The sequence below is a fragment of the Coregonus lavaretus genome, assembly GCF_964263955.1.
Source record: "Coregonus lavaretus genome assembly, chromosome: 28".
NCBI classification, from domain to species: Eukaryota; Metazoa; Chordata; class Actinopteri; order Salmoniformes; family Salmonidae; genus Coregonus; species Coregonus lavaretus.
In genome coordinates this window covers 23207301-23220165 of record NC_140015.1, presented here as the reverse complement: position 1 = coordinate 23220165, position 12865 = coordinate 23207301, and positions in this window count along the sequence as shown.

Sequence of the window (12865 nt, the reverse complement as noted above, 5' to 3'; positions counted from 1 at the left end):
AAGTTTAAATTATCACTAACTCACAACAAATGTATTTAATAACTGCCACAAAGTTCAAAGCTTTGTTGATCTACACTTTGACCTTTTTTGAGGACATAAAAGGAGTTGTATTGCTTTGATTTATATGCATGAGCAGTATATCATTCTCCTGTAATGAAAAATTCTGAGCCAAGATTCGCTTTACATACAATACTATTACTAGTATCAGATGAATGATGGAAGTTAGAGATCAGTTGTAAGGACTCAAATGTTGGCAAAGCCTATGTTTCTTGACATCTTTCCGAACTTTGTGGAAGAAGGTGTTGGAGCTGGCCTCAGAAATCATCATAGGGTTTACACATCTCTGAAATGCTTTGGCCTTGATACAAAATTACACTTGTATATTCAACCGTCCATCACCTTCAAGGTATCAGAGAGAGCTTTTTGAAATAGGATACCTGAAACATATGTTTCAGCTTATCAGAATAAAAGGCATCCATGTACATTTATTTAAACCTGTGGTCGGGAGGTGATATGCTGGCAGCTACTTTCTTTTGTCATCCAATATGTCATAACTATGGAATTCATGTACGAAGTGAATTATTCAGAACATGTCATAGTTGTAAATGTATTCTAGTCAGTCTAGGGCTTGGTCTACGTCCTTGACATCATTTCATAATGCATTGTAGTCATATCACTCTCAGCTCAGCATATACTGTAGTCTATATTGTAGTCATGTACTAGTTAAACCGCACAGGATGATAGGTTTGTACTAAATACATCTTATTTGACCTATCCTGTCTCAGATGCAGCTCATCTCCAGTCTGTCAGTGTAGGACAACCCTCCTTTTAATGACCTGACAGATGCTCTTGCACACATCTGTCAATATGGTGAAATATTAAGGCCTTGCTCAATGGCAGCCCAGACGCCCAGCTGAGCTAGTAGAGCTAGTATTAAAGGCCTCTGGAAATCAAACCTACTCTGTATAAAGACAGGTGTTCACTGGCGGATGAGAACAGTTGGATGCCTGCTTACCGTACAGCAGGGCAAGTTCATCAATTTGAATCTGGTTCCCTGTTTTTGACTTGTACCCACATGCAATTGGTGATTAAAACCAACAAACGTGTAGTTTGTCATTAACACACCTTAACTTAAAATGGTCTTTAATTGACTGCAATGGGCATTTGAACCTTAGGAATTATGATGAGCTGCATTTTGCAGCGGAATGCTTTGAAAGGCTGACATGTCCTGTCAAACGTTTTATTTGTTTGGTAAAGGATGCCGTTTGGCCTATGGCCCAGTTCATTGTACGCTCCCACACATCATATAATTGGAGGCTTTTGAAATATCCTCTCTTGTTGCTTAGCCCTGTCCTGTTTGGATGAGACACAAGGATAGGTTGATGTTGATTTTTTTTTTTAATTTTCCTCTGTGAATGTCTTTGACTGGGTTTTGATGGTTCGTGGGGGTGATGTGGTGGTTTGATATCCCAAGCCCATTAATCCAAACCTCATCTGGTATGCAAGGTCAGCTCTACTTTGATGTGCTAGGAATAGCATAGCCAAGTCTGAGGCGAGAGGGCACTGCTCGTTTACGAAATATCAGGAACCGTAGCAACCCTGACAAATTTTGGCCTTTGTCCATCAACCACTGTGAAGATGAGGTTTGTTAATGGGGCCCCCTAGCCCTCCAGCTATTGAAAACATATACAGCAGCAACATTTCTGTGAACTTATGAATCAAATAGAAAGGATTTTCCATTATCACAGTATAATCTGAGGAATGTATGGAGTATGAATGTTTTCCCCAAGGAGCCACTGCTGATTAGTATCAAACCTAAAACGTTCAACACATGCCAAACACATTCATGAAATGGAAACTTCAATTAGTTGTTTGTTTCCCTATCCTTTTTTTAATTTATTTTTATTCCTTCCAAATCCATTCTCCAAATCTTGTTATGCTGTATTATAAGCATGGTTTTCAGCACACTTTTTATATTCTCCACTGAATCACAACACATTTTTCACAATTTGAGTGATTAATTATAAGGTTGTTTTTTTTGCCTTGGGTGCATTATATCGAAGTTACAATCAAGCTCTCTTGAATACCAAGTGCTCAAATACACTTTTGCATTTTTTCTTTCAGGGAGCCTTGGAAGCAGAAAAGGGTGCTTAGAAACAACGTGTTTGTTATGTAAAATAAAACACAACAGCCCCCACTTTGCACCCAGTGCAGGAATTCACTGCAATTAACTCTTCAGCATCACATGTAAATATGAACGTTTGAGGCTCTGTGGGCAGGCCGGCGCTCACTCACACACAGGGATCCTGGGCCTTTGTTCTCCCGGGCCTTTGGCCAGCCGCCACGCTGCCTCAGTTGGCGGCACCTCGCTATAATTTTCTCACAATGGCTGGCGTGTGAGCCGTCCATCATTCCTCTCCTGTGTCTCCCTGTTCCCCCTAACCACCCCCTCCGTGGCACGTCCCGAACCCCACCACATTCAAGTTTACCCACTCCTGTGTGCGTGCCAAGTCTCTGCAGCAAGCTATCATTCTGCCACCCTGCATTACGAAGCCAACCGGCACTCTCAGGTTTATTTATCGATTTGCCACACTGTTGAATAGTGCATTGAGAGAGGCCTTGCTGACTTTGATCAGATACGAAAGTTGGACTGGATTTTCTTTGAGAGTCAGTCTGGTCGGTCATTGACTTTCAGGACGAAACTTTGTGAACACTGTTCTCATGTGGTTAAGATCAACCAGTCCTTGAAATAGGTCACATTACCTCAGAAAAGGCTTGATTCTCATGAAGGATGACAGATCGTTCTGAAAAGAAGTTCATCGTTTTATCTCGAGCTTTCATAAGCATACTCCCATTGATCTGTTCAATTGGTTTGGGGAACTCATCACATTTTTATGTACCATTACATTCGTACCAAGTCAGATTTAGGACCAAATGGGTTTCTTGCTCAGTGAAAGAGAAGCCTGTGGGGTTCCTGCTTGACCAATAGACAGCGTTCAAGGTTTGCACTAATCCAATAGAAAATCTGCATGGCTCCCACTGTTGTCATGCCAATCAGGGTCCTGTTCGTTACCTATTTCCAATTTGTAAGTCATTGTGACACTTGGGGCTTATTCATGTGCATAGAACTGCAAGATAATAAATCAGCGTGCATTGACTTAGCTGACATCGTTATAAATGGCACTGCTGTCCTGGACCGAACTCATTTAGCGTTAATTAACAATGGAGGGAGTTTGTCAGTCATGCCACTCATTTACATCTTATGTCAAGTTATAGATTAATGAGGGTTTCGGTGCATGATTAGATCATTGGCACAAACAATTTGTCACCAGCCAATCTCTGTCTGGTTTTCTTTAGCATAATAAGAATGAAGAGGTCATTCAGGGCAGTAGGCCTGCTTCTGAAAGAGAGAATAGTGAGGATACGTTGGAAAAAGGTGTTCTTCATCATCACAGTTATCGTTGCAGTAAATGCTTGAACAGGGAGAAGTAAAAGGCTTATAAAAAGAGAGGAGCAAGAGAAGCAGGGGGCTTTAGATTTATCACCCAGGCCTGGAGTGGAAAGAAGCACCCCTCTCTCCGAAGAGTGGGTTTTCACTTCAATCTAATTCAGTGTGAAGTGTTTAAGACAGCAGCGTGGCTTTGTGAGGTGGATGTGAAATCCAGCCAGACTTTTCCCCATTAAGACTGAACAGTCCCAGTGTTCTGATCTATAGCTTCTCAGATTTAGCCCAGTAGTTTTTGCTATAGTTGAAAGTCAGTACTAGACCCAATGGTATTTCTCTGCAAAATAGTATGTGAGATGTCTTCTAATCAGCTGGACGATATGATAGAAGGATTATTTTATTGTATCTTTAGTCAGTAAGGGTGCTGTCCTGGTCAGATCATCAGAAATAAGTTCATTATCAGGATTTCTGCATCATTAATGAGGCAATCTTACACAATGCTCTTTCTTACTTCTCTGAAGTGCTCATTATTTCAATGCATATATGCCATCTAGTGGCATAAATCAAAGCAGACGTTATTCCCACAGCTCCTCATCTCAGAATGTTCCTCATTTAAACCTGACATTCAGGTTTAAAAGTATAACTTTTATACTCACACGTATCATACTTTTATACACATTACAACATTTTTATTTTAAAAGAACTACACCTTTTACCCATTGGCAACAGTGCATAATTATGCAACAGTTCCACTTTTATAGGTGTATTGAAAGTTAGGATTTGGCGCTATGGTAAGGCCCATTTTTTAAGAGACATGTTAAAATGCTTTAGTAGGTTATCACAACTATGGGCCACATGACCAATACTATAGTGTATTGAGGAAGTTATGTCATATAGCAAAGACTAGTACAGAGGATAATGTGCCCTCATTTTAGTGAATTATCTGTTTCTCTCTGATGGTAGACAAAACCCCGTTAGCTCACTCCATCAGCATCCCTAGTGAGGGCTCAGTAGGGGCACATTAATTTAGTGTTTCCAGGAGGGATTTAATGCACACCTCACACTCCCCAACAATGTCGGCTACTGGCCCAATCAACAGGACAGGACAGGATGTGTGTGTGTGGCAGTCATAGATCCCCTGCATGGCGTCAGAGACTTTCATTAGTCTGTCTTTAGTGTTGTGTTTGCGCCCAGGTTTAGGAACTCCAGACTGAGTGGCTTGTTTGAGGAGAGCTGAATGAGGTGGATCTCACACTCTCAGGTCAGTGTGCCGAGCGTATTTGTAGATTTACACCGGCCGCTTTATTATGCTGGAATGTTAACTTGAAGCCCAGTGTGTGTGTGTGTGTGTGGGGGGGGGGGTGTGGGTGTGTGTGTGTGTGTGTGTGTGTGCATTCTGGAGGGAGAATGATGAGCTGCATGAAAATTATTACACTGCAATTATATCAGCGCTTCCACCAGCCTCCTAGCTGCCTGCCTGCCCACTGCCAAGACATGGATTGGTCTCATTGCTGCTCGAACAAGTCTGTTAGAATGACAGCATGAGGCCAAATAAACTAACGAGGACCACAGATAAGGAGATAAAAATAGATAAAGGTTGTCAAACTCCAGTGTCTCCCCTCAGTGTGAGAGCGTGCCAGTGATATTCTCATGATCCTTGACTAAGAGAAATGAGTGGTAATGAGAATCAGTTGACTTGTGCCAGCAACACCATCCAAGCTGTCCAGAGGTTTCACATAGGACACCATCAAACAGAGAATGTTTTCCCCCTTGAAGGCAGGAGTAAAACCCAGGGGGTAATAAAAGTGGGACAGCCCATGTCAGTCCTGTAAACGCAATCTGCAAAGTGTTAATTACAACCTGGCGCCTCTGTGAAGCTGTGTGTTCTCAGGTCCGCTGAGTCGTCACGTCCTGATCTCCTTTCCTAAACGTCTTTGCACAAGCCATGGCGACAGCCTTGGAAACAAGGTTTTCTCCCGTTGGGGTTCGTGTTTGATCGACCAGCTTGAAGCTAATTAAGACTATGTTGTCTGAAGTTGTTTGTATTACCATTCCTCCTCTAAAGTAGTCCACACCGTGATTGCCACACACAAGTCTTCAAGATTGCCCTGAGACTGTAGCCTAACTGGACTAATGTAGGCCATTTTATTTCAGCTGTGTAAGAAAGGGTCCGTTGCTGATGAGTTTTACTCCTCCGCCATCAGCTCAGGCTCGAAGCCTGAGCCTCCGTCATTGCATGCTAAGCAGTGTTTATGTGCTCATTAGGGCTTTGGTGGAATCATTTCCCTCTCTTTGGTCAAAGCGGCCACTGTTACTTCCCCCCTAACAGTAGTGCAACTCTTCCGACTCTGTCTATTGAATTGTGACTGGAACATAATGTGGATAACTCTGGGAGATACTCCTCCTTCCTCTGTTCTCCCTCCTGCACTGGAAAGTAGAGATCAGTGGGCCCTCCTTTCCATTTTGTTATTTTGTTATTTTGTAATGGCCTCCAAAGGTTGATGGATGGCTCCTCTACAGGTCTCCCTAAGGAGCGGGCCCTCTATCTACACATTAATCTACCACTGTGAGACAGACACGCTTGTTTAGCCAGCACAAAGCCCAGTAAGCTGTTGTCTCTGAGAAAAAGCTGGCCGTCTCCAGAGCCACTGGAGGCTGCGATGGCTGGAGCCAGAGTAATGACCTGTGAAATTCACAGATAGAGATGTCCTGTTGCACACAGGTCTGCCGGCACCGGCCCTTGTTCTTGGCGCGCCGCTGATTTATCGGAGCGGGCCTCTCCCGGTGCCAGTGGGTTTGTGAGTTTTTATGTGCATTGGCCAAGGGATCCTGTTTTAAAAAATGTTTTTCATGAACACATTTTCTACACAGGCTGCCCATGCACGAAAGGTTTGGCAAAATCACTTGTTGCCCAGGGTGAGAGTAGTTTAACCTCCGGTATTCTTAACAAATATCAAGACAGAGTGAAATGCCCTGGCAAAAATCTCTTCAGCCCCTGTTATTGACAATGCTACAACAAGACAGGTCTTGGTCTTTCTGGTCTTTTTTTTTAAAGCGGTGTGAAACATAGTGAAAACATGCTGTGTTATAAGGTTGCAGTGTAAGATACTGTGTTCTCAGCTAATATCATAGCAGTACCTGTTTGATGCAGTATGTAGACTCTAATGCCCTGAGAGTCTGTCAACAGTTGCTCTCCCTCTTAACCTAATTAGACTGGGACCTAAGAGTCAGAGTTTAAGAAGAGTTATACTTATACAAATTATGGGCAGATCTGAAAGACGAGCACCCCCCTGGCACCTTCTGTCTGCTGTCTTTACTTTAATTAGATACAGTTGGACTTTGTCAACTCAGTTTGACAGTAGAGGGAAATCCCTCCCTGTGGGTGGTAGCAGCTCATGACCAGCAAGGTCTTCCCTGTCATAAGACAGTGGATTGTATGGACCGATTTCACTGTCCAATTTATATCAGATTGTGGGACTAACCTGTTTGTCTGACTGTCTGTATATCTATTTATCTTGTCTGTTTATCTTGTCAATCAACCAATCTATGTGTACATCCACCTTAATGACTATCTATTCATGTATCAATACATGATATCAGATAGCTGTGGAGTTGTCATAGCTCCTAGTTTGTTGCATGTTGTGGCTGTAGAATCCCAGTTTCAGGACAATTCATACTCCTCCCTAGACAGTTACATGCTTGCCTTTGTCTCACAGTTCAGTTCATACACTCTTAGAAAAAAGGGTTCCAATTAGAACCCTTTTTGGTTCCAGGTAGAACTATTTGGGCTTCCATTCTACCTGGAACCAAAAAGGGTTCTTCAAAGGGCTCCCCTATGGGGACAGCCAAAGAACCCTTTTAGGTACTAGATACCACCTTTTTTTCTAAGAGTGTACAGGTAGCTGACACAGCAGTTGAAGAAGTGTTTATGGAACCAAGATGACATCAGATACTGAGACTAATCAATATGTGTTCTCTCTGCTTGCTTGCCCTTCAGGTGTCCGTGAATGCAGAGGGGGGGTGGGGGGGGGTTCATCTGGTGTAATAAAGTAAGCCTGGAGGAAAATGTGACAGATGTGGAGGCCTGTGCCAGTTAGAACAGTGAGAGTGGGACTGTCAGACATGTCGACTCCGGCGCAGTGATGGATGGCGAGTGAGGTAAGACGGATGACATCGTCTGTCTGAGGCCGTGTTGTCATAGTGGAGGACTGCCGCTTGTCTTGCCTCTCAATATCAGAGGGCAAACTGACGTTTGTTTACACTGCTTCAGCAGAGTGATTTAGAAACAGACCATAGGAGATGTGGGTGAAAAAGGTAGGCTTTGCTGGAGGGTTATATCAGATTTCTAAACAGTCCTTTGAAATCGAGTACCAACCATCGTTAAAGTTGGAGAGCAGTTTAAACACAACCAGCCCCTGGGTGTGATCCCAAAGTTTTGGAAAAACAAAACAAAAATACAAACATTATTGCCAACTATTTCATTACATTATTAGAATACTGTGTGTAAATGTATAAAATAGACAATGTAGCTGATCACAGCTTTCTTCAACTAGTGTCACTGGAACAATAACCTGTAGTGGAAAAAGTCCCCCGAGACAAACCTGCCGTGGAGTCTCCAAAACAACACCAATTTGGGCAGGGTGTTATTGCCATGTAAAATGGATTGGAGTCTGGCTTATTTTTTTTGGGGGGGGGGGGTGGTAGGGGGGGGGGGATTACACTGTGTCACACTGTTCATACTGTTTATGCATACCAAGCAACTGTGAGTGCCTCTGTCGCTAAAGTGTTTACATTAATTTATTTTGGGAAAATTCCACAGGACCAGGATGGGGATCTCTATAAATTAAGGAATCTAGCGCTTTGTAATGATAACTTCTGTCAGTTAGTCATTCTTTGTGACAGTGTTTTTAAGAGTGTCTAAATATATGGGTGGTGAGAGAAAGGGGTGTCTGTGTGTTGAAAGGTGGCAGGGGGGCTAGCCGAGGGCTGGGGGCATGTGATGAACGCCCAATGAGCAGTCTCCTTTTATTACAGACAAACAATGCTTAAAGGCCCAGTGCAGTCAAAGATGTGATTTTCCTGTGTTTTATATATATTTCCACACGGGTTGAGGTTGGTACACTACATTACCAGAAGTATGTGGACACCTGCTTGTCGAGTTGGTCCCCCCTTTGCTGCAACAACAGCCTCCACTCTTCTGGGAAGGCTTTCCACTAGATGTTGGAACATTGCTGCGGGGGACTTGCTTCCATTCAGCCACAAGAGCATTAGTGAGGTCGGGCACTGATGTTGGGCGATTAGGCCTGCCTCGCAGTCGGCGTTCCAATTCATCCCAAAGGTGTTCGATGGGGTTGAGGTCAGGGCTCTGTGCAGGCCAGTCACGTTCTTCCACACTGATCTCGACTAACCATTTCTGTATGATTCATCACTCCAGAGAACACGTTTCCACTGCTCCAGAGTCCAATGGCGGCAAGCTTAACACCACTCCAGCCGATGCTTGGCATTGCGCATGGGGATTTTAGGCTTGTGTGCGGCTGCTCGGCCATGGAAACCCATTTCATGAAACTCCCAACAAACAGTTATTGTGCTGACGTTGCTTCCAGAGGCAGTTTGGAACTTGGTATTGAGTGTTGCAACCGAGGACAGAAGATTTTTACGTGCTACGTGCTTCAGCACTCGGCGGTCCCGTTCTGTGAGCTTGTGTGGCCTACCACTTCGTGGCTGAGCCTTTGTTGCTCCTAGACAGTTCCACTTCACAACAGCAGTTACAGTTGATGGCGGCAGCTCTAGCAGGGCAGAAATGTGACGAACTGACTTATTGGAAAGGTGGCATCCTATGACGATGCCACGTTGAAAGTCACTGAGCTCTTCAGTAAGGCCATTCTACTGCCAATGTTTGTCTATGGAGATTGCATGGCTGTGTGCTCGATTTTATACACCTGTCAGAAACAGGTGTGGCTGAAATAGCCGAATCCACTAATTTGAAGGGGTGACACATACTTTTGTATATATAATGTATAATATTGTGAAAATGATGATAATGCCCTTTTTAGTGTTAGAAAAGACCGCCTGAAATGTTTGACTGTTTTGGTGGAATGGAGTTTTGGACTGCCTGGTGGCATCACCAGGTGGTAAATTAATTAATAGACCAATAAGAAAGAGAGTTCCAAACCTCTCTGCCAAATTACAGCTACTTTTCCGTTTTCCCCTCCCCACTCAGACAACTCCCAGAAAGTCCTAGCAAAATTCTTGCTTGAGAAATTGCGCTTTGCTAGGAAGCTATTTTTGTTTCTTTTTGACCATTTTAATTGAAAACAATCACAGTAAGTTACTTAATTGTTACCCAGAAATTATATGATATTGAGATAAAAATGGCTGCATTGGACCTTTAACGTGGACCTTTTGACTGTCCATAACTCACTCATAATAGATTTAAGCACAATGGGTTGGGAATGTTCTACAGATTTAGACACTAGTTTTAAAAGTGCAGCCAAACAAAACTATGAAGTATAGGGTGTAATCCTCTTGGTTAGGGAGGGCCAAAGTAACAATCCCTGCATTAGCCAGTCATACACTGGTATGCATGCAGACCAATGAGCACTGTATGTTAGCCTAGTATTACACCCTAAGCCCAATACTCAAAGGGAACTGACCAGCGTTGACCTCCCTAAGACTTAAACCCAAGTCATCTTAATGTAGTCACCATGATGTATGAGCCATAAAGCCGTTGTGACTCCTGATATACTGACTTATGTCTCTGTGTGGTGTGAAAGGCGACTCTCCAGGAAGAGCAACTCCGTGTGACCTCCCCATCCATATCTGTAGTGGAACAGAGAACACAGAACACTCTGCTTATCAGTCACGGCTACAGGTCACATGCCACCCGCGGGTCAAGTGTGACACTGTCCACTCAGTGTTAATAGACCTAAGCAGCAAGGAGACTGGGGTGACACTCCACTGGAGATACGTAACGTAACATTACACTCCTGGCTTCATGGTAGAGGAGCTAATACTGCCTCAAGTGTCTGCTCCTCCCGTGAGCGTGACCCAGGGCCTTCAGCTTGAATTGAATTAGATAAGCCAATGGGACACGGCAACATCCAAAATATTCTATTTTTTCATTTGAGGACCAGTGTTGTTCAGTTTGCTCACGTGTGCTCATGAAATGATTCTGGCATGCAAACAAGTTGTAGGAGAGCAAGTAAAGTTAATACTGAATAAATTATGCCTTTGTGTTTTGACATTTCGGATAAAAGTCATAGGCTAGTGATTTTGAAGATGTTTTTTCTTGTAGCATTTAGATGCATTCAGACAGTTTGATAATCAGCTGTTTGATCATTTCTGGCCAAACCTGGTTCACTTCATCCTTTATACAATCAATAGTTGTATCAGGTTCTTTGTGACCTCTGTCGTGAATAAAGAGTTGTCTCAGTCCTGGAAACTGGAGAGGTAGTGGAGTCTGCTGTTGGAAACTGTCAGGAATGTCTAAGTTAGAATCAATCCTGTCTTTGATAGGAAACCAGTGCTGTTGTAGGTGTGATATGGGTCCAGGATTGGGGATTTGGCTCAGCTCTGAGCTTGAGCTCTGAGCTGGAGTTCTGAACCAGCTTAAGTGTGTGCATGGATCTGGAACTAATGACACATAATAGTGGTAACAGTTCAGTCAGCTTGTCACAAAGGTGTGTATCCGTTTTCCTTCGTCAGGTTGGGTAAGGGCAATGGAAAAAGGAGACCATCTCAATGTTCTTGATGGGACACTCAGATGAGAGAGTGGGGTCAAAGGTAACGGCAAGGTTTCAGGCCTGGGGGCATGGAGAGACCGTGACACTCTCAATCATGTTGAAATCACCCAGCTATTTCAGCACATACATTTTACTCTTTGGCTTTGAGAAGCCAGCTTTTATTGTGAGGGGTGGGCAGAGGAGATAGACATGTGATGTCAACATAGGTATTTGTGTTGTTGTAGTGGAAGTTCAAACTAAAGCCTGGGAATATGTGACCAGGGTGAGCAGGCACATAGAGGGGGAGGGGGGCTGTAGATTAGAACACCCTTAATGACAGTACTATAACTAGCTCAGCCAGACACACATCCCCATGAAGATAAATTATATATTTCCAATTGGATCAATTAGGAGCTAAACCTGATAGTGATTTAATCTGTCAGAGGGAACAATGTGAGTATGTGGTTTTCAAATGGAACAGCAAGTCTCACAACTTCATGAGTGTGATTGCCCATCCATCTGTTACACCTACAGGGGGAGAAACATTGTAACCCATTCTGAATGGGCCTCGTTTGAAAGGCAACAGCAGCATCTAGTGGCTGAACGAATAACTGCATTAAATTCAGGAGGCACCTTCAAATAGTATTTTTGTAACACATGCACCTACTCATTTAATTCAGACTCTTATTGGCAATTTCAATTCAGCAGAATTTCTAACACTAAGGCCAATTAACAGAAAATGTATGACTTGCATTGCCATTATGAGTTGAGGGTTAAGGGACACCCCTAACATGATTAGTGAAAACAGAAATGATGACCAGACTTATTAAGAAAGTACTATTTATTAAGGTTAATATCACGACAACATGCACAATACAAAGATTGGTGACATTGCCCTATCCTGACGACCTCGTTTAAATAAATAGTTAGAAGAATACAGCCTTCAGTTGAAATGGTTAGTATATCAAAAGAAGATTACAAACATATAAAGACCACAGCCCAACAATAGTATTTTCTTGTACGCCTTCACTCAGTCCCTCACTTGACAGTTTGAGAAATGGAGTGAGGAAAACATAAAACCACTGTTACAGGAGTCTGTAGCCTGGCTCCAGCTAATGTCAAATGTGAGATACAATTAATTATCAAAGCAATCCAGTTGTAATTGCCCCATCCTCCCGCCCCTCCTTGCTCCCCAAGGAATTTGAATCCCATAAATTGTCAAATGAAACCCTGTGGATGAGGGTAATTTCTCACCTATCAAGGCACAATGCCTTGTCTTCCTTCATGGCTTCATTCTCAGTTCTTCTGCCATCACTTTGGCTTTCGATTAATCCTGTCAATAATGTCTGCATATGAACATATTTGAGCTAACATTTTTCCAAATCCAGGGTCCAGAAAGCCTCAAATAGTGTTTAAGCTTATAGAAACCATCAACATAAACAACTGAATACAAGCACCTAAAAGGTTGCTGGTCCTAGTCTAGTCAGTTTGACCGTAAATCTGTATGTATTGTAAATCTAGTTGAAGAATAAACATGTCTGGACAATGCCTAGCTACTCTGATCTGTATGAGGGGCAAATCACACTAAAATCTTGTGAAGTCTCTCCAGAATTCTCACTAAAAATATATATTGTTGTATTTGTTAAAACAATACACTACCATATAAGCAACATCATATTACAACACAACTGCACTTTCA